General features: G+C 35.3%; 1 protein-coding gene across 3 annotated transcripts in view; it reads right to left on the bottom strand.

Annotated features, from left to right (window-relative positions):
- KDM4D (lysine demethylase 4D) overlaps nucleotides 1-20,606 on the bottom strand; it is a 34,665-nt gene that overhangs the window by 13,977 nt on the left and 82 nt on the right. Inside the window, exons 2-3 of one of the 3 annotated variants that reach the window (XM_078432978.2) lie at nucleotides 20,200-20,445; nucleotides 18,482-18,575 (exon numbers count right to left, since the gene is read on the bottom strand). The gene's annotated coding sequence lies outside the window, so the exon portion shown is untranslated. Of the gene's footprint in view, nucleotides 1-18,481; nucleotides 18,576-20,160; nucleotides 20,602-20,606 lie in introns of those variants that run through there. The other 2 variants (XM_078432979.2, XM_078432977.2) reach the window with 2 other exon arrangements.

Below are 20,606 nucleotides of genomic sequence, written 5' to 3'. Positions count from 1 at the left end.
GAAGTGGTTATGTACAGCTTCCCACGGGAATAATGGCTTGCTTCCCGTGGCTAGAGAACTGTACCATCTAAATGGACCCAAGGTCCCCAGCTGCCTCCTAAAGGGCAGGCCCCAAATAGCTGGTATGACATCTAGACTGATTCCCCCAGCAGTCTGTATGTACTGTTCCTGATAAAGTTGCTGCCATTGGAGCCCTATAAGAAGGAAGAACAGGGGAAGGAGCCCCTCCACAAGAACAAAACGAAAGTCATATCCAGCCTGCCTCCTGAACATGAGATGTCTCTCTGTGGAAATGCTAAAGAAAAAGGGGGACTGTGTGCACCTTGGACTTGATGTGTTTCCTTAACTCATACTGTGTAACTTTGAAGTATTTATCCCCGGGCCTTGAAAAACTGGTGGCAGCCCCCACAAGGACTATCCAGCGGGACAAAAAATTTCCCCATGAACAAGGGGCATTCAAAAGATGGGAAGAAAGCAAATAGTAAGGTTCCATCAGGGTTAGGTTTTTCCAGGCAAGTATGTCTCATGCAAAGTGGGACACTGATGGATTAGATTAGGTAGATGGAGTGATTATAATCATCGGCCATTAAATCTATCCTGGCTAAAAAAAGAAATGAGAACATGAGTGTGGTGATGGAGAATGAAATAGTATTTGACTTGTGGACTCAGTTTCTCCAGTGGGTCAAACAATCTTGTTAGAACACTAGGAAATGTAAGCTGGAAAGAGAATGGGGATGCTTGAAATGGACTTTTTTTTTTTAACTTAGGTATTTTTTAACCGAGTGTCATTTTATTGATGTCTTGAAATCCTTTTTACTTTATGCTATGAAATTTCAAACTGTCTGCCTCTACCCACATTATCTCACCCAAATTTCCCTTCCTTCCTTCTCAGTCCTTAAATTCCACCCCTTCTCAAGTACATGAAGTTGACCCCTTTTCTTCCTTTATGCCCACCCCCCCAAAAAAACACCATCTCTTCTCTCATCTCCTATTGTTCTCTCTTAGCACTTATTCTTCATACTTGATATACTATGAACAGCAAGAGTTACCTTTATTTAGTATGTCATTTTGCCAGGCCTTTTATTAAACACTTCCTAAATAGAGTCTCATTCAAACCTCACAACTGGTCATGTATGAAGTTGGTGCCATCACTGTCCCCAATTTATGGAGGAGAAAAATTCATATTTAACCCAAGAACTTGTGGTCTCAATCTCCAGAGCTATTTTTGTACTTGTCTTCCATATAAAAGTATTTTGAAAGCATGGTCTGTGTCCTGTTCTTTATTATAGTTTCCAAGGGATCTTGTAATTTCTATATTGTGCACTCCAAAAATTTATTCAAGAAATAATTAAGTGAGGCTATTTGGTATACACCTGCAGCCTCTCTCCTCTTGGTCACATGCTTTCTTCCTGCTCTTCTTTCTCAAGAGGACATACTCCTCTCTGGCTAATCTCTCCCTTTAAACCCCTTCAATCAATACCTCCCACTGTTCCAGGATGGTCAATTACATAATCACTATCACCTTTGCCTTTGTTAAATCTCAGTCACCTGTCTCTTAATTTAAGTTATTGTCCTTTCTCTCACTTTCCTTTCAGTACCTAACATGTCAAAAGCACAAACAGAAACAGTCTTTGTTCACAAACCCACTTCCTCCTCTCTCTCATCTTCTGGTTCTGCCCCCACTTCTCCACTGTAATTGATCTCCGTAAATCATCGAATTGCTTCCTCCCAAATGCTATTCCAGGGGTTATACTTTATCTCTCCACATCACTGATTCACGGAGCACCCCCTTCTTCGTCCTAAAACCCTGACCTCTAGGCACTGCTAATTCCTCTTAACTCTGGTTCTTCTTCTTTATCTCCCTGTTTCCACTTCCTCTTCCTACCACACGCAAGCAAACTAACCTCGAAGCTCCACTCTCTTAAGTGTCTTTCTTTCTTTCTTTAAATTCCCCATTTATGTTCATGGCTTTCTTTAGCATTGCACTCTCACTCTTCAAAGATATTATTTATTGTCATAATTTTCTATCATACCGACTTGCTCCTAACATTTTTCTTCATCTTGGACAGCCCACTGAGCCCCTGAAAATCAACTTTTTTAGTACAAATTGATCATCTTTCTCCTAAAATTAATTTCCTCCTTTAGATGTCTTTATTTCTACAAATGATAATACAGCTACCCTAGTCACTGTCCGCCTCAGACATTAGCCACTGTTTCTGCTGGAAGTATCTAAATTCTGTGTTTAATAAAAGATTCCCTCCTGAATTACAAATTCTACTTACCACTCATTGAAAATAATTTACAACCATGGATTTGATGGTTGAATAAATTCTGTTTATGATACAAGTGACTGAACTTTGTACTATTGGACAGTTATTACTTATAAATATGTATCCTAATTTCAGTACCTTGAACAGTATGCACAGTAAAATATTGGTGAAATTAACAAAGTTCCTTAGATATGTGGCAATGGAATGATTGCACTGTAGGATTTAAATATCTTAAGGTCCTTAACCTGTTATTTCCAAAACTCTTCAGAAAGAATGTTTCACATCCTCACCATTAAGTAACTTTACTTTGGGGGGTGAGGGGAAAGGAAAAACAAACTACTTGTTTGGTAAGCAAAAAAGTGGAGCTCAAGTTTTAATTTACATTTCTTGGAGTACCAATAAGGCTTTTTTTTTTTTTTTTTTTCCTTTCATGAATATGAGCTATTTGCATTTCATCATATGTATTGGTTCATAACTTTGCCCATTTTCCTAGGACCATTTTAGGGTCCTAGTGCTTTTTCTCATGTACTTATATGAACATTTTACATATTGCCCATATGAAAATTTTACGTATTAAGCCCTTTATTAGATATGTTCATAGGTTTTTCCCAGTTTCCCGCTTCTTTATAGTTCCTTGATTTTATTTAATCTAAAATGTTGACACATATTTCAGTGTTTTAAGGTGAGTCTTTTGCTTTGTAATGTCTTTCACATCTGTTTAAAAAGTTTACTTCCCCTTCAGAGGCAGGTTAAGTAGTATCTTACTTTTTTCCCTTTTATATGTTAATTGTACCTTTAATTCTATTTTTTTTTTTTTAACTTGTTTTATTGTTTTGTGGGGATGATGTGAGGAAAAAGAAAGATGTAAATCTAATGCCTGGTCCTTTAAATATGTCCTGTTTGTTGTGTGTTTTCTCTCTTCCTCTCAAGTTTATAGATTTTCTTTATCCCAGTGTTCTTAAATTTTTTTTTCAGTCTCAAAATTCAGGTTCTTTAGTTTAAGGAAAAACTTTTTACTTCTTTGATGACTTCCTCTACTTTTTTCCTCTGTTTATTAACTCCTGTTATTTGGATATCAGGCCTCATGGATTGGGCCTTTAACTTTTGTAACTTTTCTTCTCCCAGTTTTCTATCCTTTTATCACTATGCTCTTCTAGAAAAACGTCCTCATCTTTACCTTCCCAAACTCCTTCAGTTGTCTTTTCCATCTTTCTCAAAATTTTAATTTCCAAGGCATTTTTGATCCCTTAGCTTTTTTGTGTGTATGTAGCTTCCTTGTCCCCCACCCCGTGTCTTATTGTCCTGTTCTTGTTTCATGGGTACATTTCTTCTATCTCTCTGAAAATATTAACATGTCAATGGCTTTTGAAGGTTCTTTTCCACCTGTATGGTCTGTTTCTTTGAAATTTCCTTTTATTAATTTTTTGTTTCAGTTTCTATCTTTCAGCTTTAAGGCTTTCCTCAAATGTCTGGTGATCCTTAGTAGTTGGTTCATATAGGACTATAACACAAAAAACTGTTTAGAAGCTCAGGGTGTATGGTGATTATGTTTCCCTAAATGATGATCTGTCTGGGCTGTTTCTTGGGTGAGCCTCTGATGTATCTCTGGGGCTGGTCATATTCAATAGTGACGGATCTTCTAGTATTCCTCCTGGAGGGGACAGGCCTGACTTCCCTAATATATGGAAAAGGGGCCCTGAAATTTCTAATATCCAACTTGTAAAGTTCACTAAGCCAGTTTGTTTTCCCTATGACAGCCACTCTCTCAAGAGGTGCTGGAAATTCCCAGTCCAGAGGCCATCTTTTTCACCTACTCTAGAAAATGAAGCTTAGTCTTCCATCAGGGCAAAAGAGGAGTTTAGAAAGGGAGGGGATCTGAGGCTCTAACTGATTCTTAGATTTAGTCTTCCATCAGGGCAACAGAGAAGTTTAGGAAGGGAGGGGATCTTAGGCTCTGACTGCTTCTTAGATTTTCAAGAAATCCTCCTTAGCCTCCTTTTAACTGCCACGTTCAGAGGTATCTAGTGCCATGAAAGCCTAAGTCTTTGGGTTCTGTAGAGACAATTGCATTGCTTCTTGGCTTTCCTCATTGCCAATTTAGGATTCAACTTTACAGGGTTTGGTAAATCAGTTTCTACTTGTCTACCTGTTTTTTTGTAAGCCAAAAATCCTATTATTGTTACTTGAGTGGAGTTTTGGAGGAAACAAAGTAAGCGATTGTACTTAAACCACCATCTTTATATCTTGTTTCCTCAAATATATCTCTCAATAGTACCTAACCCAAACCTTGGGCTCCAAATTCTTTGTCATTGTCCCTGACTCTATAATCTTCCTCTCTCACTTCTCTAAGTTATAACCCCTACCTTCCAGACCAACCTCCTCGAGACTCTTCCCCACCAACCCTAGGCCTCCCTGCCAACTATTTGTCTGGGCCACGTATTTGGTACTTAGCAGAAACTGTTGAAGTGGGAGCTATCCAGAATGTTTTACTTGACAGTTAGCTTTCACCTCTGATGGGTACTTGTCTAAAGCTATAAATCCCTTCCATGAGATGTGCTTGCTTCTCTCCCCAAGATTATCTGCATGTTTCTGCCCCACAAATTTCAACATACTCTTCTTTATTAGCTGCGTGGAAAAGAGAAGATAAAAAAGTGATTTTTTTCTTGTACACTTTGTGCCTCAAATGCCAATGTTTGGTGTCAGTTTCTTTTTTAGGAACATCCAAGAGTTTGGTGGTTAGTGTCGGGCATGAACAGCATAGATTAAATTGTAACAAAGATTGGGACTTGGCCTTCATTTGGTTTTACTTTGTTTTGCAGGGAGGACTTGGCCTTTAAATCAGCAATTCAAATGTCACATTATGATTTTGTTGTGACATATAATAAACTGAGCATGGGAATATTAACCTCATTAGAGTTTTCTCTATTTACTTTCCTTTGTTACATGGATACTGTGGCAGTCACGGTGGTATCTAGCAGCAGAGAGAGGCAAGAGCCAGAAGTCTTTTTTGAACTCCATTATCTACAAGACACAGCCACTCTATTGAATTGAGGCAACTTCTAACATGTGCTTCTTTGAATTGCCAATACAGTTCTTGAGTAGCATGTAAGTCTGGTACTTGGACTTTTCCAGAGATTCTAAACTACTTAATGCTAAAAACAAACAAACAAACAAACAAACAAAACACAAAACTCCTTTGCCTTAGACTACAGTGAATTCTAGAGTAAATTCTATAATATGCAGCTAAAAAACCCTGGCCAATAACTAATACACTTCCTCTCCCTCATTTCCACTCCTCAAAAATAATCACTCTTAGGTATTTTAGCTGTTTCTTGTGTTCGCTTTTTCCAACATTTCTAGACTTTTCAGTTTTAGATATTGTGGACAGTCATATTATAAAAGATACAGATTTAGTTCTCTTATGCTTCATCCCAACACAGACTTCCCCTACTCCATCCTCTCCTATAGCTGTATCAAATTTTTTGGTTAAACCAAGTCTATATTTTTACCATGCAAAACTCGTTACAGCTGAGTCATGTAGTACACCATGACTGCATTTCCACATACAAAATTTTATTTATCAGGTAGTTAATAATTGTCTCATTGTTTCATTTGCTTGGTTTTATACATACTAATTCATTCCCAAATTCATTTCCAGTAGTGTAAATATCTTGTAGATACATAAAACACATCAGGTACCAAATCAGATTTCTCTCTTCAGAAATATCCTTCCTGGAGCCCTCCATATGCTTTCTTGAATCTGGACTGGTTAGTCTTTAGGGTGCTGCATAGCCTGCAGGCTAGAGTTTCTACTTATCATAATCCTAGAGATTCCCTTTCTCTATTATGTTAGATCCCTGATTCCTCCCACCTCAGTCTTCTTTCCTGGTTTACTCCCTTGTGTTGATGGAGCATGTCCACCAGGCGCATCCTTGGAGGTTACATTATAGATTATTAAGTAGTTTACAGAATCTTTGGAAGGACCAGAGAATAGGTTTTTAGACTGTGCATCTAGGAACAACACCCAAATTATCGAACAATCTATATTAAAGTATTCCTATACCTTCTTTTGTCCAAGGTACTAAAGACCATGGGCAACAGACATTACCAACTAGAGTCTATGCCACTGCTGCCTCTGAAAGCTCACTGTCCTTCACCACCTCCTCCAGGAACAAATCCTGTACAAAACCAACTTCCTCACATTTCTTCAAATTGAGGTGTTCCAATCAAGTGTCTGATGGGAAGAGCCTAAGTCATATGTCTATGTCTTTGCTAAAACAGATGCTGGATGATTGAATTCTGGCTTCAACCTTGGCAAGGCAGGAGACCTAATATGGGAATTTTCCTAAATATTAAAAAGGAAATTCAAAGTTGGTCATAAGTATATTAACTACCAAAGTTTGCATGTTTGAAAATGTCTTTGTTCTACCTTTACGTTTTTCTTTCAGGACCGTGAAGACATTATTCCATTGAATTCTAGCTTCCAGAAATCCAAAACCAATGTGTTTTGTGATCCTTTTTGTGCATCCTGTTTTTACTCCCTTGACACTTTTAGGATATTCCTTTGGTCCTGATTTTCACAGATTTCATTAGGACATGATCCGTAAGTCTTTTTTGTCAACTATTGAGCTAGACCTTCTGATATAGAAACTCATGTTCTTCGTTGCTGTGAGGCTGATATCATTTCTTTAATATATTCCTTCCCACTATATTTTCAGTTCTCTCTTTCTAGAAATACAATTAGTTGGTTATGAAACCTCTTGGACTTACCCTCTAATTTTCTTATCTTTGCTCTCCTATTTTCCATCTTTTTGTTCTTTTGTTACACTTTATTTTCCAAATCTTTTAGCAATTATTTTTAATTTCCATAAATTCTTTTTTGCTTTCTGAATATTCCTTTCATTATGGATTTCTGATATTTTCCATGGCTTCAGATTTTTTTCTCTCTCTAGAAGTATTAATTCTGGGGATTTTTTTAAGTTTCCATTTGCTTTCTACATTGTGTCTGTTTCCCCTGAATTCACTCTTCCAGGACGCTTTGGTTTCTGTCCTTCATGTTAAGTGCTTTCCTCATATATCTATTATTCTTGGCTTATGTTTAAGAGCCAGGCACTGAAGAGTTTTGTTTGCTATGTATGACTGGTAAGTTTCATTGAGAGTGCTCTGACAAGTATCCAGTCATTTCCTTTGGGGCTGAGGGCAACTGTCAGTACCTGCGGGTGAGAGTATAATGAAAAGACTTTAGGGGTGCCTGGGTGGTTCAGTTGGTTAAGTGTCTGACTTTGGCTCAGGTCATGATCTCACAGTTCATGGGTTCGAGCCCCATGTCAGGCTCTATGCTGACAGCTCTGAGCCTGGAGCCTGCTTCCAATTCTGTGTGTCTCCCTCTCTCTCTGTCCCTCCCCCGCTCATGCTCTGTCTCTTTCTCTCTCTCAAAAATAATAAGTAAACATTGAAAAAAAAAAAAAGAAAAGGCTTTAGATTTGTGTATCTATTTCATTTGAAATTGGGGCTCAGGAATTTATGGTGTCTTAATTTTCTGTTTTTTAGAAACATTAAATAATAGAGAAAATTGCATATATAACAAAAACCTGCATTCCAAACAGCCAGACTTGACATTCTTAGCATTTTTTCATATTTGCTTCAAGTGTTTTTTTTAAAAAAACAGCTTTATTGAGATATAATTTACATAACAAAAATTTCACCCATTTTAAATGTACAATTCAATAATTTTTGGTATATTTACAAAGCTGTGCAACCATCACCATAATCTAGTTTTAGAACATTTCCATCACTCCAAAAAGAAACTTCATGCCCATTTTCAGTCACAACCCATTTCCACCCTCAGCTCCAAGAAACCACTAATCTATTGCCTAGTCTGGAAATTTCATATAAATAGGATCATATAATGAGTTTTTTGTGTGTCTGGCTTGTTTCACTCAGCATGTTTTTGGGGTTCGTCCCTGTTGTAGTATCAGTATTTTGCTTCCTTTTATGGTCAAATAATATTCCATTGTTATGAATATACCACATTTTAGTTGTCCATTCATCCATTGATAACATTTAGGTTGTCTTCATCCTTTGGCTATTATGAATATTCATGTACAAGTCTATGTGGGGACATGTGTTTTTATTTTTGTGTAGATACCTAGGAGTGGAATTGCTGGATCATATGGTAACTCTTATGTTTAATGTTCAGAGAAACTGCTACACTGATTTTCTGAAGTGCCTGCAAAATTTTAAATTTCCACCAGCAATATAGGAGCATCCTTATGTTTCAACATTCTCACCAATACTTATTATTGCCTTTTTTTAAAATAGTATTTCTACTAGTTGGTGTGAATTATCTTGCAGTTTTGGTTTGTCTTTCCTTAATGACTAATTTGATGTTGAGCATTTTTTTTTCCTATGCTCATTGCCCATATCTTTTCTGAAGAAATTTCTATTCAAATTCTTTATTCATTTTTTGAGTTATTTGTCTTCTCATTATGGAGTTGCAAGAGGTCTTTATATGTCCTGGTGATAAGTCCCTTGTTGAGTATATCATTTGCAAATATTTTCTGCCAGTCTGTGCATTACCATTTCACTTTCTTAATTATGTCTTTGGAAGTGTACAAATTTTCAATTTTAATTAAGTGCAACTGATCAATTCTTTTATTGCTTGTGCTTTTGCTGTTGTAGTTAAGAAATTATTGCCTAGCCCAAGGTCATGCAGATATATTCCTGTTTTCTTCTAAGACATTTACAGTATTTGCTTACATTTAGGTCCATGGTCAATTTTGACTTAATTTTTGTATATGGTGTGAGGTAGGGATCCAAATTCATTCTTTTGTTTGTGGATATCCACTGTTCCAGCAGCATGTTAAAAAAAAAAAAAAAAAAACTATTCTTTAACTGTTGAATTTTCTTGAAACTTTTGTTGAAATCAACTGGCTAAGGGTTTATTTCAGGCTCTCAATTATATTCCAGTTAATTATATAGCTATCCTGATACCAGTGTCTTAATTATTACAGCTTTGCTGTAAGTTTTAAAATCAGGAAGTGTGAGTCCTCCAAATTTTTTGTTCTTTAAGATTGTTTTGGTATTCCAGGTCCTTTGTATTTATATATCAACTTCAGCATAAAGTTTTATTTTCTGGGGGGGGGGGGGGGGGGGGGGGAGGGGGTGTTGAGCCGGAAGTAATTAAATAGAATTGCACTGAATCCATAGATCAATTTGGGGTGTATGGCCATCTTAACAAAATTAAGTCTTCTGATCCATGAATATGGAATGCTTTTGCATTTATTTAGCTCTTCTTTAACAACATTTTGTAGTTTCCAATGTAGTTTCCACTTCTTTTGTTAAGTTTATTCTTAAACAGTTTATTCTTTTTGATGCTATTGAGAATGGAACTGATTTCTTAACTTCATTTTTAATTCACATTGCTCATTGCTAGTGTACAGAAATCAACTGATTTTTGTATACTGGTCTTATATTCTAAAATCTTGCCAAACTTACCTAGTTCTAGTAGTCCTTTAGTGGTTCCTTAAGATTTTCTCTACATAAAATCATGCCCTCTGTCGGTCAATAAAGACAGTTTTAGTCCCTCCTTTCCAATTTGGATGCTGTTTTTTTTTTTTTTTTTTTCCTTGCCTAACTACCCTGATTAGAATCTTCGGTGTAATATTGAGTAGAAGTAGTGAGAACAGACATCCTGAAGGATCTTGTTCCCGTTTCAGGTACTTTTAAATAGAAGAAATAAATATTTCAGATGAAGTGGAAGTCCCTTTTAGATGTAAACTGCAAATCCTAATCTCCTTTTCTTTCCCAGCCTCATAAACAATTATTATGAATTTGGTGCATTTTTTGATTGGTGGATGTCTTTTCATTTGTATGTGTGTTATGTGTTGTGTATCCACTAAAAATATGGACTATTGTTTTGTGTATCTACTACTTTTATTTTATATAAATGATTTCATAATATGCTAATTTTTGTCAGTTTTTGAATTCAACACTGTCTCAACTCATAATACACAAAAATATACATATATAGTCTCTTATAAGAATATACTTTATTCAATGCATTTCTCTATTAGTGGGTATTTAGATTACTTAAGTGTTTTTTGTTTTGTTTTGTTTTTTATGAACGATGCTACACTAAAAACTTTTATGTGTGTTCTGGTAATTATATGTGAGAATTTACCTAGGGTAGATATTTTTAGGTGATACAGAAACTGTATTTTGCATTTTATTATGCAAGGTCAAGTTGCTTTACCTAGTGATTTTCCTAATTAACACATGCACTGAATAGAAGTTTCTTTCTCCATACCCCTAGATGCACTTGAGAATGTCAAATTTTTAGTTAACTATTTGATTGGCAAAATTATTTATTTCCTTTTATATGATTGTGTGGCTTGTTTCCTGATGAGGTGCAGGTTTTTTCATTGATTATTGCCTTTATGTGGGTTTCAATTTATGAATTACCAGTTATACCCTTTGCTTTTTCAATTAGTTTTTCTTTTTCTACTGATTTGTAAGAGTTCTTTAAATGTCTGTGATGCTAATTCTATGTCTGTCACAGTGTGTAAATAGCTCACTTCACCCCATCACCTCCATTTAAATTTGTTCATGGTGTCTTTTTTAGCTATTTTGAAAATTAAATGTAATCAAACTTATCTTTTCCATTATGATCTGTTCCCTTATGTCCTGTTTAAGTAACATACTGTTCCTTTAAGTCACAAAGATTTTATTTTCTTTTGTTTTCTTTGTTTCATCCATTTAGAATGCTGTTGGGAAGTAGGGATCTATATTGTCGTTTTGGTGGTTGTTGCTGTTGTTTGTAGAAATCTGTCTATCCCCATTTTCCCACTGAGTTGGAATCTTCCAGTCTCACATGCCAAGTTCCAATATAAACATGGATCTCTTTCTAAACTCTACATTCAAGTCCATTGATTTGTCCATTTCTGTGCTGAATCTATACTATTTAATTATAATAGCTTTATGCTTAGTATTGGTAATTGGTAAGTCAAGTCCCTATGTGCTTATTCATCTTTTTCAGAATTAATTTGGGTAGATTAGTAGAGTTAAACTTCAGTATTAATTTTAGGATAAATTTTTCAAGTTCCACAAAAATATTATTGATTTGAACTGAAATTGCATGAGTTAAAGAAAAACTTGAAGTGGACATACCTCCCATACTGGGCATTCCCATTCACTAACTGGTATTCCTCCATTTATTCAGATCTTATATGTATTTCAATAAAGCTTCAAAATTTTATCCATAAAGATAATGTATATGTTGCCTTAGATATATTCTTAGGAACTTCTTAATTTTTTGAGTGTATTATGATAGACATTTTTCTATTAATTTTCATTATTTATTGATCTACATCTCTTTTCAAACTTTACACCTCTTTTTCCTATTAGTTAAACCAGCCTGACCATTGATTCTAGACTTTTCCATATAGATATTTTCTGAAAAAAATACAAAACTCATATCTCTTCTTTTCCAGTAGTCATTGCTTCTTTTTTTTTCTTTTCTTTTCTTTTCTTTTTTTTTTTTTTTTTTTTTTTTGGAAGCTGGGCAGGAATGGAAGTCTTATATAATTAGATATGATCTCCAGTAAAATACTGAATGTTGACTGATTAGTAGAAATTCTACATTCATTTCAGAATTTAATAAGAGTGGTTCTAAACTTTAAGTTACATCATATCATTTAACACCAATCTGACACACTTTTGAGAGTGACAGGGAATCAAGAAAAATAGGACCAGGACTCTACTAATTGATCAAGTATTTGTAAAGAAATATAGAATACTTGAGCAATGAAATCTAAAAATTGACCTAATGGTCATATACTGAACTTTGTACTCCCAAAAATACAGAATAGAATTTTTTTTCAAGTCCTATGGAAACCTTACAAAATTGACCATAAACCTGTGGCCAGAAAACAAGTTTTAACAAATGTTAAAGGGCTAAAAGCAGGCAGGCCATAATTATAAACAACAAAGTTAGAAATCAATATTAAAAAGACACCCAAATCCCAAATCCCAAATTTTATAAAATTAAAAATAAATTTCTAAACAAACTTTTAATCAGAAAGAAAAATGGAAATTAGGAAATACTTTAAATTAGAGGGGGGTATTCTACATTTCAAATCTTGTGGGATGTAATAAAAGGTATTAAAAAGAAGATTTATATATTTAAATAAATATCTAAGAAAGGAAAAGAAAGAAGTCTGAAAAATTAAATGAGCTAAGCATCCATTTCAGAAATTTAGGAAAAAAGCAAGGAAAGTAGAAAAAATAAAATAATAAAAATACAACCAGAAATGGATGAAATAGAAAACCAATATAAAATAGAGAGGATGAACAAAATCAAAGGTTGTTTTTTTGAAAAGTCAAATAAAATCGAAAGCCTCTGATGAAAATAGCAAAGACCAAAAATAGAAGGCACAAGTGACCAATATCAGGAAAGATTAAAAGATCATCACTGTAACTGCTTCAGATATTTAAAAAATAAGTAAAGACAGAATAAATAACTTTAAGCCAATATATTTTAAAATTCAGATGAAACAAATTCTTAGAAAAACATAATAGCAAAATTGACACATGAAGAAATAGAGCACTGAGTATATCTATAAACATCAAGACAACCGAAACAGTAGTTCAAAACTCTCTTCACAAATAAAATTCTAAGTCCAGATGGTCTAACCATCAAATTTTACCAAACATTCAAAGAAGAAACAATGTCAACCTTAGACAAATTTTCAGAGAACAGAAAAAAGAATATTTTCCAACACATTTTATTACACAAATCTCTAATGAGGACACTATGAGAAAGGAACATAACAAGCTAATTTCACTTATGAACATAGATGCAAAAGTCCTAAATAGAATTTGAGTAAATTGATTCCTGCAATATATTCATCAGGATCAAGGTGGGTTTATTCTAAGAATGAAAGGTTGATAGTTAAATAAATACATACAGGAACACACTAACAAACTAAAAGAGAACCCCACTAGATGTAGAAGTGTTTGATAAAATCCACCACCCATTTAGCAAACTAAAAATTTTAAGGAAATTTTATTGAGTAAAGTGCATCTACCTAAAACCTTCACTTTACTAGTAAAAGTTGAATGCTTTCCCTTTCTGATCAGGAAAAAGATAAGGATGCCTGTGATTTCTTTATTAAACACTGCCCAGGATGTCCTATCCAACATAAGGTAGCAAGGAAAAAGAGAGAGGAGAGGGGAAAGATTGGAAAGGAAGAAACAAAGCCGTCATTATTCACAGATATCACTGCACATATGAAAAATCCAAAAGATTTATAAATAAGCTACTTTAATTAATAAGAAGGTTTAGCAAGGTCTCTGAATTTAAAATAGCAATATATAAAAAAATTTATATATATCAGCAACAACTAGGAAATCAAAATTTAAGAAAGATGCCATTTACAATAGTATTAAAAATTAAGTGGCACATAAGGCCAAAGATAACAAAATCTTGCAAGTTTTCTAAAAAGAAAATAATATAAATTTACTTAGAGGCAATTGAAGTAGACCTAAATAAATGGAAAGACATAACTGTTCATAGATTTAAAGATTCAATAGTGTAGAATTGTCAATTCTTCTTATATTGATCTATAGATTCAATGTTATTCTAATCAAAATCCCAAAAGTATTTTTGTAGAATATAACATTTCACATTTTATATTGAAGCACAAAGGGCCAAGAATAGTACAGCACTCATAAAAGAGGGTCAAGATAAGATGGCTTGCTTTACCAGATTTCAAGACCTCTCTATCACAGGATGCACAAAAATGAATTCCTAGCGGAACTGTGAAAGCTGTAACTATAAAACTTTTGGGTAATATCCAGGAATTTCTTATAACTTCAAGTAGGGAAGAATTTCTCAATCAATAAATACCATGCACAAAGCAGAAAGGAAAAGACTGATCAGCTGAACTACCCAAATACTAAGACTTTTTGTATGTCAAAATATACCAAAAGGAGGAGTCAAGAAATGGAAAATACACATGTAGCATAAATAAGCAACAGAGCTGGTACCTAAGTACTAAAAACTCAGAGGAATCAATAGAAAAAAAGACCTCAATTCCTCACAAAAGAAGTCCAAATGGACATTAAACATATGTATGTTGTTTAGTAATCAAAAGAATGCAAATTCAGACCTCAATAAGATACTACTATCATCTATCAGGTGAGTTAAAATTGAAAAGTTGGACAATATCAAGTGTGGTGAAAGTATGGAACTAAAACCCTCACCCTGCTGACAGGATATATATAAATAAAATGTACACACATACATCTCTGCACATTTATAAGAGTGTTCATAGTGGCATTATTTGTAACACCCACATCAGAAAGCATAGTTATTAGAATAACACATATTGCGTATTTTTACACGATGGAATTCCACATAGTATACTACAGCTACACAAAATATACATTAAGTCGAAGGAAAAAAGCAAAACACAATGAACACATATGATTCATTTATATAACATTTTTAACATTATATAAAGCTCAAAAATTGGCAAGACTAAATATTATCATTTAGATATACATAAGCATTTATTGAAATTTGAGGGCTTTATATTTGATTAAAATTTGTAAATGTTCAATGTTTATTAAAAATGATGTGTATTCTCGTTTTCAAGGATTTTATACACATATAAACATAATATATAAATACACATGCATATATAAATGCAATGAGCATATGTATCTATGTACTCAATGCTTCAATGTTGTTAATTTGTCTGCTTGATCTATTAATCTGAGAAAACTTACGTTAAAAAAAATTCCCATTGTAATTATGGATGTCAGTTTTTCCTTTTAATTCTTTATTTTTGCTTTATATTTTTCCCGACTACGTAGTTAGTTGCATATTCATGATTGGAAATATTTTCCTAGAGTATTTTTCTTTATGATATGATAGGATGGCCCTATTCATGTCCTTCTTAATGCTATTCTATTTAAAGAATACTTTTTTTAATTAAATATTTATTTTTTGAGGAGGGAGGGAAGGAGAGAGAGAGAGAACACACGTGAGGGAGGGGTAGAGAGAGAGGGAGAGAGAGAGAATCCCAAGTAGTCTCCAGCTGTCAGCACTGAGCCTGATGCACAGCTTGATCTCGTGAACTGCAAGATCATGATTTCAGCCAAAATCAAGAGTCAGATGCCTAACCAGCTGAGCCACCCAAGTACCCCCAAAATACTTTTGATAATGTTGCTACAGTTCTTTTGTTGGCATTGCTTAGAATTTGCCCAGTATGTCTGTCTCTTTATTTGCCCCACATCAGTTGTTTAGTTTTAACTGTTTTTTTTTAATATGTTTGTTTTTAATTGTCTTGGTAATTATGGGCTGGCCAGCTGATGAGGTAGCCATGTGCTCATATTAAGTAAAAGGTGTTAAAATTACACTATTATCCAGTAATCTAGCCTGAACCATCACAAATTTCATTCTGAAGTTGTCTCCAGAAAATCATCTCTCTGGGCTTCAGGGCATCTAGTCTTGTCAAAACAAAGGACCAGTTTGTTTTTTTTATCTTAGAAAATTGGGCATTTTCAAGTTAAACAGTTTAAACAGATGCCATTGTTTATGTTTGTTTGTTTTAACGTGATTTCTGACTTGTGACCACTGGGGGTTTTTCTTCATTTTCTTATTCAAAGCTTCAAAGAAACATTTTCAAGCAAAATTTTCACATTTTGTAACTTTGTAAAAATGAGAGGGTTTACTAGAATTGGAGGAATTGAAAGAAGGTTGGATTAAATTAGAGCTGTGACTGGATGGGGGTGGGGCTGACTGAATTAGAATTTTGATGGTGTCTATAGAGCCTGAGAGTCACAGGATTTTTCATTTAGTGATTCTTTCCTGAAAAGAAATCTTTTTGGGTCTTGGTGTATCTTCATTTCAAATCTATTTCCAGACTAGCAGAATGTTAAATTACTTTTCTCTCCTTTAAAATATAAAAGAGATTAAGGCAATAGCTTTTTATACCAAAATGTGATTTCTTTCCCTGTGAACTCACTCACTCAATCACTCATTCATTCATCCATCCATCCATTCATTCATTAATTCATTTGTAAAAAAATTGTGGGCATCTCTTGGTGCCAGGCACTGTTCTAGGTGCTTGGCTTACATCATTGGGATGAACAAAGATTCTGCCCTTGTAGAATTTATATACTGCATGGAATAAGTAGAGAAAGAAATAAAAAACATAACTAAATTATATAGGATCATGGAGGAGGACATATGCTATGTAAGAAAGAAAAGGACAGCAGGATAAGGGAGATAAGGAGAACAGAACGCTGGGGGACCAACGGGGAGGAGGGTTGCAACTTTCAATAGGACTGTCATGTTTGGGTGACCTCATTTAAACCTACACCTGAATAAGACAAGTGAGAGTGTTCTTGGCCAAGGAAATAGCTACTGCAAGGACCCTAAGGCAGGAGATATGATCACATAACACCAGGAAGGGATGTAGCCTAGAGAGACATGAGCAAGAGAGGAAATCAGTCATGTAGGGGAGAGTCTTGTAGGTCACTGTGAGCACCTTTTATTTTCACTGTGAGAGAAATCAGGAGCCAATGCCTATTGTCTAGCTGGATCCCCTTTTCTCCCAATCCCATCCAACTGTCTTGTTAATTTGTCAAAATTATTGCCAATCTGATACTATAATGTGGTAATTATTAGTTTCCTTTCATCTTCCTAATAGGGAGGTTGTGTGTCTTTTATGTTTATTGTTTCTTTGGAATTGCTATCTCTGAATGGCCTGTTTATATTCTTTGCCCATTTTTTTAATTGGGTTGTTTGTATCTTGTTATGTATAGTAGTAGTAACCTTTTACGTTATAGGTATTACAAAATTCACCTGTTAATCTAGCATTTATCTTTGACTTTGTTTTAAGCACCTTCTTTAATAAAATAAAAATTTTATATAGATAAAGTTTTACATTTACTCTTTGCACAGCTCCTAGGTGTTCTGCCTTGCTCAAAAGGTCTTTACAAACCCTAGGTTGTGGAAATAGTCTCTTAAGGTTTCTTCTTAGATATTTATGGTTTCTTTTTTCCTTTTGGATATTCAATTCAATAGGATATACTATTTGTGTAAATTCTGAAGCTAGAACTCCACATTACATCCTGCCACAAGAGTAGGTTTTACAGTCATAGTTATTATGTAAAATATCCCTTACACATTGAATTAAAATACTGCCTTTGTCATATTAAATGAAGGAGCATTGTTAAAGGTTAAGATCTACTACATGTATCCAAAACCTGATAAGAATGATCTACAAGGAATGGATTGATTCATAGATTATGAGAGATAAGAAATACAGCAGGATGTCAGTTACAAAGAAGGTTGGAGGGATTAGGATCCAGACCACAAAGGAGGGGGCTTAGGTCATCTCATGTCTAGTAACCCATAGAGAGCTGAGGGTAATGGGCACAGTCATGGGCAGTTTGGTAGATCTGCTGGAGGGCACGTGAGAAATCCTTGTTTAAGAGCTTTTGTTTTCGCAAGTAGTCAGAAGATCATCCACTCCTGGGAAAGAGGATGAGAAGGGAAAAGAGGGTGGAAAGGGTGTGTAGATTTGAAGAAAGAGGGGACTGTAGGAAATCATATCATTGCAGAGTGGAAAAATAAGCAATTAGAGGAGCATAAGAGGTTTGGCAGGCAGAATTCGAGGCACAACTGGATTTCTGTGGTCATGGGCTTAAAATGAGAACTCCTGGGAGGTTATATATGACTTTTGCCAGCAAAGGTAACTGATAAGGTATATTTTAAGTTTTTAGTAAACTTGCTTTTAGGTTTTTTTTTCTAATACTTTCAAACCACTTAAGTCAAAAGCTTTTGGTTTCATTTATCAGTACTTTAAAATCACTTAAGCAAACACTTTTTTAGTGTTTTCTAATTACTACTTTCAGACCATTTAGGTCAAAGCTTTTAACTTCATGGACTGATGATATTGTACGTGGGTGTTAATGGAATTACAGGGGTGGTTATTTAATCATGGTGATCCAAAGATTAGCCCATGGTGGTGGGCTAAGAGCAAAAGGAATCAGGGTGATTGACTCAGGGCTGATAAGGGCAGCTGGGATATAGAAACCAGGGGTATTATCTATAATTGTGTCACCACCCTGTCATTGTTACTTCTTTCCTCCACTTCATAGTGCATCAATCATTCATTCATTCAACAAATACTTACTCAGCACCTATTATGTGCCAGGCACTGTTCTACATGCAGAGGATACACCAGTGAACAAGAGAGACAAGGTTCCTGCTTTCCTGGAACTTACGTTCTAATATAGGAAGATAGACAATAATAATAAAAATAATATTAATAATAATAATAGCTAACATTAATTTAGCAAGTACTGTTTGCTGAGACTGTTTTAAGCACTTTACAAGTATTACTTCATTTAATCCTTATCATAACAATAGGAGGTCAAGACTAGAATTATCCCCATTTTATATAATGGAAACTGAGGGCACAAAAAGGGAAAATAACTTTCCCTTTAGGGCAAGGCTAAACAGCTAGTCAAAGGCACACCTGGAATTTAGCACCAAGACAGGCTATAGATCCCTTATCTCTTAACGACTCTGCTATACTGCCTCTCAGACAAAAAACAAAGCAAAAAAACAATGGCAGAATAAATTTGGCAGCATTTGGTACTACAAAAAAAATAAAGTAGGGCGATGTGATGGTATTTGCATGTTTGGGGCTTGGGGGTGACAAAGAAGATGTCAGGGAAAAGCCTCACTGACACAGTAACATTTGAGCAGAGACTTGAAGGATGTTAACAGTCGTCTTGGGGCACAGGCAACAGAGAAAACCTAGTACAAAGGAACCTTACCCTCGTTTCTGAAACAGAAACGCCCTGTTGGCTGTGGCTAAAGTTTAATATGTAAGAAGTGTCTGATTATAAGTGAAGTCAAGGAGCTAGGCAGGAACCAGACTCCACGAGGTCTCAAGTCGCATTAAGGAATTTGACTTTTACTCTAAGTGCAGTGGATTTTTCTGCAGGAGAGTAACTTAACTACCTGCTTTGTAATTTTCAAAGGTCACTCTCACTGCTACATGCAAAATTAACTGTACGTTGGACAAAAGTGGAAGCAAGAAGACGCATTAGGGAGCAATTGCAAATGCCGGTGAAAAATAGTGTCTTAGACTTAGGGTAGTGGCAGTGGAATGAAATGTGGGGTATCATTTTGGAAGTAAAATTGGCAAGTCTTGCAAATAAACTAAATGTGAAGGGTTTAGAAAAAGGAATTCAATTAGGATCCTCAAGATTTGGGTTTAATAACTCATACATGGTAGCATCCTTTACGGAGATGTGCAAAACTAGGGGAGAAACACCTCCATTAAGAACTAAGATCTTCATCTTGAACTTTATAAGGGGCTTTTTTTTTTTTTTTTTTACTTTTTTTCATTTATAAGTTTCAAAGAAAGAGTTCCGAAAATAAAGCTTTTTAATGTTCAATTTAATGAGCTCTTTACATTTGAAACCAAGTTGGAGGAGCTGAATTTTCATTTGTTTAATAAATATTGAGTATCTGCTGTGGCCAAAAACTATGTGAGGAGATACCAATATGGGCTAAGCAAACGAGAGCCCTGCTCCCAGAGTGCTTCTTGGGAAAGGGAGGAAAGACGACTGCTGAGGTCCCCCCCCACCCCCCCGCCTCGTTCGTTGTCTCATTAAAAGTTCACCTAACGCTTGAGTAGCCATCTTATAACTGCATCTCGTGCTTCTGGCAGTTGGGCCCACCGTTCTAAACGCTCGTAATCGGGTTCATAAATGAATCTCGAATAGTGACATCTCCCCTCCCACTAGAACTTAGACTTTTCTAAAAAATAGAAATTTTAACAAACAATACGAATACAACCTTTGCTTTTGCAGACTAATATTTTTGCAGGAATGGTACCTTTATAAAGATCGTGGTTGCCCCCGTACATATTTGTTCTTTCTTCATATCCAATTAAATGAAAACACTAGTTTTTCCGTAGCCCAACTCTCTAGGCTTGTTGGGTCTAGCTCAGGAGAGAGGAAGCTGGAGCCGTTGGATTTAAACAGTTTGGTGTAATCCTTCTCTACGCTCTCTCTCGCTAGCCGGGGACGTGGTGTCGGCTACCCGGGGCTTTCCGTCCACGCAGCACCGGAATGAAGGAGTCTGGGAGGGGGTCGGGGAAGGGAAAGACGGAAGAGACATTAAGTAATTGGTTCTCGAAGGTATAAAATGATGTTTAGGGTCTACCCTAAAGCACGGATTTCAAACGCCCGCCCCCTGGGCCGTTTCGGCCCCGCCCCTTTCTGTCGTCACGCCGACTTCCA

This window comes from Panthera onca, chromosome D1, assembly GCF_046562875.1.
Source record: "Panthera onca isolate mPanOnc1 chromosome D1, mPanOnc1 haplotype 2, whole genome shotgun sequence".
Lineage (NCBI taxonomy): Eukaryota > Metazoa > Chordata > Mammalia > Carnivora > Felidae > Panthera > Panthera onca.
This window is presented reverse-complemented; position numbering and strand designations above follow the sequence as displayed.